We start from the raw sequence: 13,190 nt of genomic DNA on the forward strand, positions 1-13,190 counted from the left end.
TTACTAGCCATAGATTCATCAAAATAAGCAGACAACACATCGAAAACAGAATCTGTCAAAAACAGAACAGTCTGTAGTAATCTGGATCAAACGTATACTTATGGAACTCATAAAATTCTCAAATAAATTTATGGACCTGAGGAATTTATCTATTAATCATCTGCAAAAATAATTAACTAAATAGCACTCTCCAAATAAAAATGGCAGCAATTCTCGTGAGCACTAAAGTTTCTGTTTTTGACAGCATGATCAACAAGACTTTTCCCAAGTCTTCCCAAAGGTTCTACTTGGCACAAACACTAATTAAAAGCATAAAACCACATCTAAACAGAGGCTAGATGAATTCTTTATTACTAAACAGGAGCAAAAAGCAGGGAACTAAATAAAATTGGGTTGCCTCCCAACAAGCGCTATCGTTTAATGCCCCTAGCTAGGCATGATGATTTCAATGATGCTCACATAAAGGATAAGAATTGAAACATAAAGAGAGCATCATGAAGAATATGACTAGCACATTTAAGTCTAACATTCTTCCTATGCATAGGGATTTTTTGAGCAAACAACTTGTGTGAACAAGAATCAACTTGCATAGGACGGTAAAACAAGCATAACTTCAAAACTTTAAGCACATAGATAGGAAACTTGATATTATTGCAATTCCTACAAGCATATGTTCCTCCCTCATAATAATTTTCAGTAGCATCATGAATGAATTCAACAATATAACCAGCACCTAAAGCATTCTTTTCATGATCTACAAGCATAGAAAATTTACTACTCTCCACACAAGCAAAATTCTTCTCATGAATAATAGTGGGAGCAAACTGAACAAAATAACTATCATGTGATTGAAAATTAAGATCAAGATGACAAGTTTCATGGTTATCATTATTCTTTAAAGCATACGTGTCATCACAATAATCATCATAGATAGGAGGCATGCTTTCATCATAGTAAATTTAGTAATCAAAGCTTGGGGGACAAAAAATATCATCTTCATCAAACATAGCTTCCCCAAGCTTGTGGCTTTGCATATCATTGGCATCATGGATATTCAAGGAATTCATACTAACAACATTGCAATCATGCTCATCATTTAAATATTTAGTGCCAAACATTTTAATGCATTCTTCTTCTAACACTTTGGCACAATTTTCCTTTCCATCATACTCACGAAAGATATTAAAAAGATGAAGCGTATGAGACAAACTCAATTCCATTTTTTGTAATTTTTTTATAAACTAAACTAGTGATAAAACAAGAAACTAAAAGACTCGATTGCAAGATCTAAATATATACCTTCAAGCACTCACCTCCCCGACAACGGCACCAGAACAGAGCTTGATGTCTACTACACAACCTTCTTCTTGTAGACGTTGTTGGGCCTGCAAGTGCACAGGTTTGTAGGACAATAGCAAATTTCCCTCAAGTGGATGACCTAAGGTTTATCAATCCGTAGGAGATGTAGGATGAAGATGGTCTCTCTCAAGCAACCCTGCAACCAAATAACAAAGAGTCTCTTCTGTCCCCAACACACCCAATACAATGGTAAATTGTACAGGTGTACTAGTTCGGCGAAGAGATGGTGATACAAGTGCAATATGGATAGAAGATAAAGGTATTTGTAATCTGAAATAATAAAAACAGCAAGGTAGCATGTTTTAACATAATTTCTTTTGATGGAGCAAGGTATAGTTGGTATTCCCGGATCTCCAAGTTTTTTAGGTACTCCATCTTTGAAAGTATAATTATCAAGCATGGTGGAGATTTCAGGTTCCGGTATTTTTCTCTTATTGGTGATGATGTCTTTCATGTACTTTGCATAAGGAGGCATTTTTAAGATATCAGTCAAGCGGGTACGCAAAAAGATTGGCCTCAACATTTCAGCAACGCGTTCAAATTCTTCATCATCTTTCTTTTTAGTTGAGTTAGGTGGAAAAGGCATAGGCTTTTGAACCCATAGTCCCCTTTCTTTACTATGTTTTCTAGCAACAAAGTCTCTTTTATCATATCTTTTATTCTTGGGTTGTGGGTTATCAAGATCAACTGCCGGTTCTATCTCAACATCATTGTCTAGTTCTTTATTATTTATTTGAGTATTTTCATGAACCTCATCGTGTCGGCGTCCTGGGAACGGGGATCTCCAGACTTGCCTGCCTGCAGCCCACGGCATGGCTGAGCCAGTGATGTCTACTACACAACCTTCTTCTTGTAGACGTTGTTGGGCCTGCAAGTGCACATGTTTGTAGGAAAGTAGCAAATTTCCCTCAAGTGGATGACCTAAGGTTTATCAATCCGTAGGAGGCGTAGGATGAAGATGGTCTCTCTCAAGCAACCCTGCAACCAAATAACAAAGAGTCTCTTGTGTCCCCAACACACCCAATACAATGGTAAATTGTACAGGTGCACTAGTTTGGCGAAGAGATGGTGATACAAGTGCAATATGGATAGAAGATAAAGGTATTTGTAATCTGAAATAATAAAAACAGCAAGGTAGCAAGTGATAAAAGTGAGCATAACCGGTATTGCAATGATAGGAAATAAGGCCTAGGGTTCATACTTTCACTAGTGTAAGTTCCCTCAACAATACTAACATAATTGGATCACATAACTATCCCTCAACATGCAACAAGAGTCACTCCAAAGTCACTAATAGCGGAGAACGAACGAAGAGATTATGGTAGGGTACGAAACCACCTCAAAGTTATTCTTTCCAATCAATCCGGTGGGCTATTCCTGTAAGTGTCACAAACAGCCCTAGAGTTCGTACTAGAATAACACCTTAAGACACAAATCAACCAAAACCCTAATGTCACCTAGATACTCCATTGTCACCTCAAGTATCCGTGGGTATGATTATACGATATGCGTCACACAATCTCAGATTCATCTATTCAACCAACACAAAGGACCTCAAAGAGTGCCCCAAAGTTTCTACCGGAGAATCACGACGAAAACGTGTGCCAACCCCTATGCATAGGTTCATGAACCCGCAAGTTGGTCACCAAAACATACATCAAGTGGCACGTGGTATCCCATTGTCACCACAGATATCCACGGCAAGACATACATCAAGTGTTCTCAAATCTTTCAAGACTCAATCCGATAAGATAACTCCAAAGGGGAAACTCAATTCATTACAAGAGAGAAGAGGGGGAGGAGAAACATAAGATCCAACTATAATAGCAAAGCTCGCGATACATCAAGATCGTGCCAAATCAAGAACACGAGAGAGAGAGAGAGATCAAACACATAGCTACTGGTACATACCCTCAGCCCCGAGGGAGAACTACTCCCTCCTCGTCATGGAGAGCGCCGGGATGATGAAGATGGCCACCGGTGAGGGATCCCCCCTCCGGCAGGGTGCTAGAACAGGGTCCCGATTGACTTTTGGTGGCTACGGAGGCTTCTGGCGGCGGAACTCCAGATCTATTCTCTGTTCTGGAAGTTTTAGGGTACGTGGATATATATGGGTGCAGGGAGGACATCAGAGGAGCCACGGGGGCCCCAGGGGGGCGCCCCCACCCTCGTGAGCACCTCGTGTCTCCCCTGACGTGGGGTCCAAGTCCATCAGGTGTGTTTCCTTCCAAAAATAACTTCTCTAGTTGATTTCGTTCTGTTTCGACTCCGTCTGATATTCCTTTTCTTCGAAACACTGAAATAGGCAAAAGCAGCAAATCTGGGCTGGGCCTCCGGTTAATAGGTTAGTCCCAAAAATAATATTAATGTGGATAATAAAGCCCAATATTGCCCAAAACAGTAGATAATATAGCATGGAGCAATCAAAAATTATAGATACGTTGGAGACGTATCAACCAGTAGGCGGTACGGCCCATCTTCACCAACAAAGCATCCAGGACCCTTGCGAGGGGCCAAGCCTCGCGGGGCGGATGATGCAAGACCTCCTCTGGAGTAGCCTAGACAGGTAGGCTCACGAGGATCGGAGATATCAAGGCGGGGCAAACCTCATGAGACCCTCGTGACGTGAGCCATGACACACGGCACCAGGCGGGCGCCAGCGCGTGCAGCGTCCTTGTTTCCTCTTTGGTGCTAAGGAGGCCAGCGCAGGCGAAGAGTACCGAGGCATCAGGCAAAGGTTGCTATATTGGTGCAGCGAGACCAAGACCAGGAGGATGGCAAGACGGAGGTCATCGTGGAGCCCAAGACGGCGTCACCACCAGAGCCTTTGGCAGGCGAAGACCACTTTTGTTAGGATAGCTTGTACTAGCTGCCCCCTTCGAATTAGCCCGCCATTGTTGGCTCCCTTCCCGCTCGATATTTGGGAAGAGGACCAGGGCCTATATAAGTAGAGATAGCCACCATAGTAGAGGCATCTCATCTTAGCTTGATCCAACCCGATCGAGAGCCTACTCACAAGAACACCTCAACCTCAGGAGGCTGTTCTTCCCTTGTACTGTTCATCATCAGCCCTAGAGGCAACCCACCACCACCACACTGGAGTAGGGTATTACACCACAACGGTGGCCCGAACCAGTATAAATCTTGTGTCTTCCTGTGTTGCGAGTTCGTCGAGTTCGTCTGCGAGATCTTAGTGAGCTAGGGCGACGATTGGTGGGAAGGAAAGACTTCGTGCACACCCCAGTGTTTGAACCTTAAGGGTTTGCCAGAACCCCACATCCGACATTTGGCACGCCAGGTAGGGGTGCGCCGTAGCCTCCCTTCCATCAGTTCGTCGCTCCGTCATTTCCATGGTGGACGCTCGCCGTGCTCGAGCTGAGCGCCGGGCTTCCCTCACCACGCGCGCCGCTCAGACGGCTCCCGTCGGCGGGCCACATCACCATTCTCTGTCCCCCGCCGCCAACGCTGCCACCGGCCTAGCGGGGAACGAGCAGCAGGCGTCTTCGCTGCATCCTTCGGTGCGGTAGGATGACTGCATTGCCACTCCATCGCTGACCCCTGCCTGTTCTTCGTCTCATGTGCATCGCACTCCCATGGAGGCACGGGCTGCGCTCCTCGCAGCGAACGAGCTCCTACGCTACCGCCCCATCGATGACCTCTATGAGGAGTGGCTCGAACGCGTCGCCGAGCTCGTCCGTGCCGCGGGGGGCTCTCCGGCGCCGTCCCACTCTCTGCCTCCCCTTCAACCAGCCGCGGGCGACGGGGCTCATGGCGCTCCTCCACCACCTCAGCCCAAGACGTCGCCTTAGCACCAAGGCGCGCGGCTTCGCGACGTGATCCGCCGCGCCCGGCGCCCGCGCGTGAAGAAAGAAGCTGCCAAGAAATTCCGCGGCCGCGAGAAGCTGCACCTGCGCTCCCCGCGCCACCTCGTCAAGAACGCGCACCGCCCGCAGCGGTGCAGCGCAAACCTCGTCAGGACCAAGCTCCAGCTCCAAGGCGGGCCCCGGCAACCACGGCTGGCTGCCGCGCCTTCACTCCTGAGCTGCGTAGCGTCGCCTGGCCGGGCAAGTTCATGCCGGATCTGCCTCCACGCTACGACGGTACGGCCGACCCCGCGGAGTTCCTGCAGCTCTATGAGCTGAGCATCGAAGCGGCCAACAGCGACGAAAAAGTCATGGCGAACTGGTTTCCCATGGCTCTCAAGGATGGAGCTTGCTCCTGGCTCCTGAACCTGCAGCACGGCTTGATCTCCTCCTGGGACGAGATGCGCGACCGCTTCATCGCCAACTTCCAGGGCACTCGCGACTGCCCCCCGGCTGCGGGTGATTTACGCCGCATCAGGCAGCAGCCAAGAGAGACCCTCCAGAAGTACATCGAGTGCTTCAACAACACTCGCCTCAAGATCCCCATGGTCACGGACGAGGCCATCATCTCCGCGTTCTCCGACGGTGTCCGTGACGTCAAGATGAAGGAAGAGCTCGCCATCCACGAGGAGCTCTGCACATCTCAGGAGCTGTTCAACTTGGCGAACAGGTGCGCAAGAGCTGAGGAGGGGCGCCTCTCTCTCCTTGAGCCGCCAGCCGTGGGCGCGGAGGAGAAGAAGGCCAAGGCCAAGGACATAAAGCGCAAGGAGGTAGCTGTGCTCGCAGCGGAGCCCGACATCAAGCGAGGCAGAGATCAGCCTGAGTCATCCAAGAACGGCCGACCATTCTGCGCCTTCCACAACCTGAACACCCACAATACCAGCGACTGTCAAGAGCTCAGAGCCATACGAGAAGGATGCTACAGTCGACGCCCCGAGCGCAACGACCAGGGCTACGGCCGCGGAGGAGGACGTGGAGGCGGACGCTGGGACGACCGTGGCCCGCGCCAGGAGTGGCGTGACCGGCCTCGTGAGGACCGCTGGCAGGACCAACCTCGCGAGGGTGCCTGGAGGGACCCGCCTCGTGAGGATCGCTCCCAGGGCAACGCCGGTATTCCCCCGCTGCCGCCACCAAGAAGGAATGACGACCACCACTAGGATGAGGGGGCTGGGGGCTTCCAGGAGCCGCGCGCGCTCGCCTGCATTTTGGGCGGCGCCCAAGCCCCAGCCTCCCAGTACGTCTTCAAGCAGTTTGCTCGCGAGGTGAACGCGGCGCTTCCCAAGCTCGAGGCCACGCGCCCGCTCAGGTGGTCCCAATGCGCCATCACTTTCAGCTCGGCAGATCAGCTCAAGTGCGCAGCCACCGCTGGCACCCTCCCTATGCTGTGTTCCCCAGTCATCAGCAATGTGCAGGTCACCAAGACCCTTATCGACGGCGGCGCAGGGCTCAACGTCCTATCCGTCGACACCTTCGACAACCTCCAAGTGCCATATGAGCAGCTCCAGCCCACCAAGCCTTTCTCAGAAGTGACCGATGGCTCCACCATGCCGATAGGGCAGGTCCGCCTGCTTGTCACCTTCAGGGAGCGCAAGAACTACCGCACCGAGTTCATCGACTTCGATGTCGCGCACATTCGCCTGCCGTACAATGCCATCCTCAGGTATCCAGCCCTGGCCAAGTTCATGACAGTCACTCATCACGGTTACAACGTTCTCAAGATGCCAGGAAACGGAGGAATCATCACGGTCTCATGTGAAGAGAGAGATGCGGTGTGCTCCCTTGAGCGCGCCTTTCAAGCCGCAGCAATCGACGACCCTGATGGCAGAAATGAAGGCCCTCTGGAGGCCATCCCCAAGAAGAAGCAGCCGCACCACGCAGGACCTCAGGAGGACGGCGTCACGGCAGAAGCCACGTCAGGACCAGCGCCCGCTCCAGGGGCGCCTCCCTCCATCGCATAGGAAGGCACTCCCGGCGCCCTCCTCAGGCAGGGCTTGGGGGCTCTCTTCTGGAGGGCCTCAGACCTTGCCAACCTTACAAGGGAGGAGCTTGGGCACCACTTGGAAGCGTGCTTCGCGGCACGTGACCCCCAGGAGAGCACAAGCCAAGGAGTGCCCACCACTCAGGAGTTCATCACCAAGACCATCCAGGAACTGCAAGAAGCAAGAGCCATGCGCGGCGACGGCCGTCCACAAGGCGCAGCTCCGCATCCTGGCGAGGATGCTGGGCTGCGCGTCAGCATCGACGTCCCAGGGCTCAACAGGGCCGCATCTCAGGAGCGTTTTTGGCCTTCGCATGTGGGCCGCTGCGAGGGCCCGCCGCACAGCTACGTTCGTATGCCCTTTGGCATGCCGAGCGTGGCGTCGGCCTATCAGCGCAACATGTGACGTGTCCTGGCAGCTCAGGAAGCCAGATACCATGCCGTTCTGGAGGAGATGGACATGGTCTTCAGGGAACCTCCCGAACCCTCGGAGCCTCCCGAGGCTTAGGGTTTTGGCAGCTCATGAGGAGTCATTTCTTCAACGCACGCCTTCAGCTGTACCAACTCTGCTTCATCTACAGAACCAGGTGACATCTTCCAAGCTCGTTTAGCTGGGAGCGCCCCATGAGCTGCATTATTCCCAGGCCGCATGGGTCCGTCCCTGCAGCATGTATCTTTTTTGCTTATGCCTTCAGCTTACCTTGTTGGGGGCGCCCCTCGGGCTGCATCATCCCCAAGCCGCTCGGGCCAGACCCGGTGGCATGTATCTTCCTGCATTTATCCAAGCTGATCTGCTCCCCATGCTTAACCTGCCAACTGCTATCACCTGCTCGATTGCTGCCCACCATGGGTCTTTTCATCCTATGCAATCCGCTTGCACGTTAAAAGGGGGGCTCCTGGGCATCGTGACTCAGGAGCTCTTACTAGCTCTTTAGCCCTCACCCCCTGGCCTTGACCACGGCATCGCGACCTAGCATACCAGCGGCGGCTGAGCTCACTCGAGGGGCGGGACCTGAGGACGTAGAGTGCTTGCATCTAACCGCCTTGCAGGAACATACAGTCACCAAGACCCAAGACCAGGCGCAACCCGCCTTGAGGTAGGGCCTCGTGAGTCCCGCGCTGGCTCACGAGTGCCCAGATACACCTCGTAGCCCTGCAGTGCAAGCCATGTGTCAGGGCGGGGCTGTACATGCCCCGGGGGCTCCTCCCGGAGGGGCCCCCCATCCCACGCCCAAGTGGAAGCACCATGCTCCGCGCTAGCTGACGACACTGCCGAGGAGCGGCTATGCCCGTGCACAAGCGGAAGCACTATGCTCCGTGCTGGTGATAAACAACTGAGGGTGCCCCCACGGTCGTACCAACCTCAGGGAGCCCAGAGCTCAGCGCCCAGCCTCACCACAACGCCTCCCCTCGAAAGAGCCGCACGAGGGGGCTGGGCACGGGGGCTGCACTCGGGTCACGCCCAAGCACACGCCACCCAACCAGGTCCGCCAGACCTGGGCATCGCGCGCCCCTCCCGAGGCCTTGGCAAGGGCAGGTATGGAAATTGTTTGCACGTCAAGGGGGACTCCTGAGCACCACGACTCAAGAGCCTAACTGGTCACGTAGCCCCTCACTCCTTGGTCCGTCCTGTTCTCCGGTCGGCCCAATGGCAGTTGAGGTATGCGCGGGGCCGGGCTCTGCCGACGTAGAACATTAATCTGTCCTCACCTATATGTTGTTTGCGCGTCAAGGGGGACTCTTGAGCATCGCAACTCAAGGGCCTAACTGGTCATGTAGCCCCTCACTCCTTGGTCTGTCCTGGTCTCTGGTCGGCCCAATGGCGATTGAGGTATGCGCGGGGCCGGGCTCTGCCGACGCAGAACGCAAAGCAAATAGGAAGGAAATCACCAAATCTCGAAGCAAATATTACAAGCATATTGTTCTCACAACACCAAATGAAAAGTCTAAAGGCCTCCACGAGGCCTGATACATGTTGCAGGAACGAAACGGGGAGAGTAGCCGCAGGTCACCCCTGGATATCGCCATCGCCTGCGAAAGGTGCTCCCCCATTGGCGACGATGTTCTCACCTTCAGCCACAGGATCCGTGGCATCGCCAGACAGAGGATCGGAGACAAAGCCGCGGAACTTCCCCAGCAAAGCCTCCACTTGACCTTCAACAGTTGCAGCGGCGGCTTCACAGTGATCTTTAGCCACAGGCTCCAGCAGCTCATCAAGGCGGGCGTTGGGGTCGCGGAGGTACAGATGGCTGAGGACGCGGGTCAGTGCGGCTGAAGACAGGACGCGAGCTTCTGCTTCTGCCATGGGACCGAGACCATCGACGACCTCCTCAAGCGCCTTCATCATGAGAGGAAGTAGCCGGGTGGGGCCATCCTCGTCGGTGTCCAGCGGCCTCTCCAGGCCGTGCTCGTAGAGTGTCTTCAGCACCTTGCGAGACCTCTTCTCGAGATCAGCGGAGGCCACGCGGTCTTTGGCCAGGACTCGCGCCTTGGCATTCAGATCGGCCTCCCTCGTCCCCATCTTCCGCTCCAACTCTTCCAACCGGTTGCGCTCGGCGGCCTGTTTCCTCCCCAGCTCCGCCAGCTCGACATCACGGTTCTTGACAGCTTCCTCCCGGGCCTTCATCCCATCCTCCTTCGCCTGGCGGCCGCGTACCTCTTTGGCATGCTTGTCGCGCAGGCTCTGCAACTCGCCCTCCAGCACTTGGCAGCGGTCACGGGCAGCCTTGGCGTCTTTCAGCGCCGCCTCACGATCGGCTGCAGCACTGGTGGCTCCTCGCTTCTCCTCCTTAGAAGCCGCAGCAGCCTGGCTCAGTGCTGCGCGTACCGCCAGGTCGGAGTGAAGCCAGCCAGAGGCCAGCTCTAGATGCCCGGCCACCAGGCGCGGGTCCGCGCTCAGGAGATCCGCCTGCAGCCGGGTCATCTCCGAAAGGGCACACCCCAAGACAGCAGCAGGAGCAGAGGAATCAGGGAGTGGAGGTGCTGCGGAGGGAGGAAGCGGCACCGTCACCAGGGCTCGGGAGACCGCGAGTTCCGGAGCAGCTGGGATCTCATTAGCCGCGCCAAGCACCGGTGCCTCCGGAGCCAGCGGGGCCATGGGGGCTGACTCCACGCGGTGATGTTCTTCTTGGCCCCGCGAGGACGACCATGCTGGGGAGATGCGGGCGCTGCTGCCTCCTTTCTCTGCGGAGGGAGGCACGGCCACCGTACCCTCCTTCCTCTTCGTCGCCGAAGATGCCGGCCTGATCAACCAAGGGCGAGCGTCAAGAAATAACAAGTACCGACAGGGATAAAGCGAAGCTCGAAACACCTACCGGTCTACCACGAAGTACTCCACATTTCGCTTGTGAAGCTTGAGGCCTGACGGCATCGGGACCTGAGGGGTAGGCGTTCGGGCTCCGGCGGCGCCAGGCGGTACGGAGGCGGAACCGGATCCAGCCCCAGGAGGCGCCGGGGTGGAGGCGGCACCGCGGACCACCAGCGACGACCTACCCTTCGTCAGGATGAGGGGTTGCTCCCTCTCCCCTTGGTAGGCGTCGGCTTCGGCATCATCAGGAAGGGCGCGGAGAATCTCGGCCTCGCTCAGAGGGGAGGTCTCCCCCGCCTCTTCCGGGGTCTTCTCCAAGTCCACCTCCTCTTCCCCCTCTCCGCGGGACTTGCCAGAAGACACCTCCAATGGTTGCTGCGCCATAGGAGCTCCCGAAAACACCAACGGCACTAGCCCGCGCGCATCAAAAGTCGGCCTGGAGGCGACGAATTCCTCCCGGTCCCTGCGTTGGAACAGGGGAATGAAGGCGCTAGGCGGGTACTCCTGGTTGTCTCCGACTATGAGACACAGGACGACGTCCAGTTCATCGTCAGGCAGGTCCCCCGGCCTCAGGCGGGCCTTGTTTTCCCCTCCTTCAAGCTCCCAGAAGGGGCGCACGCGCGCCTGGAGTGGGGCAACCCGCAACATCAAGAACTCCCTCAGGAGCATCGCTCCCATTATCTTAGCCGCCCTCGCGTTGCCCAGATTCAGGTCAGTCATCATCTATCCGAGCACTGATGATGCCCGCTCGTCGACCAGCTCCGCCCTGGGACACTCCTTGCCCTGCCGGGGCGCCTCCGTCGGCAACATCAGGCGCGGATGGGCGAGCTTGGCATCCATCATGACCCATTTGGATCGGATATTGTTGGCCCTCTTCCCGGTGCTCGAGATCGAATTGGCCTTGCCGGACGCAACGAAGTTGGCGCATCCGGAGATGTGACCCTCGCTGACGCGGAGGAAGAAGAAATGGCGCAGGAGCGCCACGGACGGCATCACGCCCAGGTACGCCTCACAGTAGTAAGAAAAGATGGATAGGAGGAGGACAGAGTTGGGATGGAGGTGCAATGCCTGCAGCCCGTAGTGGTCGAGGACTTCATAAAAGAAATTAGAGAAGGGAGGAACCAACCCAACAGCGACGCTGCTCAAGAAGAAGGGGAAGAAGGTGCTCCCCTCAGGCTCCGGCTCGTCGGACGCAAGCTGGAGCTCCGTCTTCCCCCACTCGTTGCTCTCCCCCGCTGTCAGCAGGCGCACGGAGGTGAGGCTCTTCTCCGAGAAGGTGGGCGTCTCGAGTGCGGGCTCGTACCAAGCCGGAGCCGAGGAGGTCTTGACCTTGTGCGGCGCCATGAGCGGCAGATGCAGAGCAAGAATGTGGCAGATCTGGAGGTAGCGGCGGCGAAGAGCAAGAAAGGGGATCTGGAGTGAGGCAAGGAAGAAGCAACAAAGGCAAGTGCTGCCTGCGCGAGCCTTCTTGTCAGGTCAAGCAGTTGCCGGGGCAGCATGGGGAAGCAGAGACGCCCACGTCCAATCAACCGCCACGCGTCAATCGAGGCCACATGCTTTTGGGGCCCGCGGTGCTCCGAACTTGGCCCTTGGCTTCGCCGCGAATCCAAGTGTCACACCCTAGCTAGTTCAAGCATTAGAGTGTGCATCATGTTTAAATTCCCTTAAATTTGAAATGGGGAAGACAGAAACCCCAGCACCCCCTGGAAACAACTAGGGTTTACTAAAATTATTTTCAATGAACCCAAAATGCCCTTCACAAAATGTTCATCATTTCTGGATTGGGCTAAAGCCCCTGGCAAAAATGGTGCACTCTTTTCTAGGACATTCTGGATTCTCTGAATTAAATCATAAGTATTTGAATTTGGGCATTTAAATGCTATAAAATAATTTAAATGCTCAAATAATTCTGGAAATAAGTGTGGGCTGTTGGGAATAATCTAAATAGAGCCCCTAATTATTTTCAGGATTTTTAAAGATGTCTAGGTATTTTTAATAAAGCCCAACAGTTGCAGAAAAATAGAAAAAGAAAACAAATCAGAAAAAGGGAGAGAGAGAAACCTACCTGGCACGGCCCAGCTAGCTCACCCGCCGGACCACCTGGCGGCCCAGCACTGTGCTGGCCCGCGCCAGCCAGCTGCTTCTTCCCTGCCAGGCAGGCAGGGAGGTGACGCCGGCGTGCCCGAGCTCGCCACGGCGTCACCTGCTTGCCGCCCGCGCCCCTGGACGCCTGGACGCCTCCACGTCGCACCCCGCAGCCCCTGGACACGCCATTCCCCCCTGTCTCTCTCCCTTCGCCGTTCCCCACCATGGCCGACGCTCCTGTCGCCGCACCATCATCGTAGCCGTGCCCTCCGTCGTCCTCGCGCCGCGCCATTGTGTCCATGAGCTCCGCCATCATCGACTACATCGAGTAGGCCGAGCCCCGAGCGCTCGCTCGCCCCAGAGACGCTGCACCGAGCTCGTCCTCAACTCCGGCCACCGGAGATCCCCTTCGCCGCCCCGCTCGCTCCAGCCCTTCCCCGAGCTCGCCGTTCGCTCCCCTGCAACCACTGTGAGCTCCGCCATCGTTTCCCCCTCTCCCCGCGCAAGTCCGCGTCCTCTAACCCCCTCTGCCATCGAAGCCGAAGCTCGCCGCCGCCACGGCACGTCGCCGTCGTGGCCATAGCCACGTTGGGATGCC

Source organism: Triticum urartu, chromosome 3 (genome assembly GCF_003073215.2).
Source record: "Triticum urartu cultivar G1812 chromosome 3, Tu2.1, whole genome shotgun sequence".
NCBI classification, from domain to species: Eukaryota; Viridiplantae; Streptophyta; class Magnoliopsida; order Poales; family Poaceae; genus Triticum; species Triticum urartu.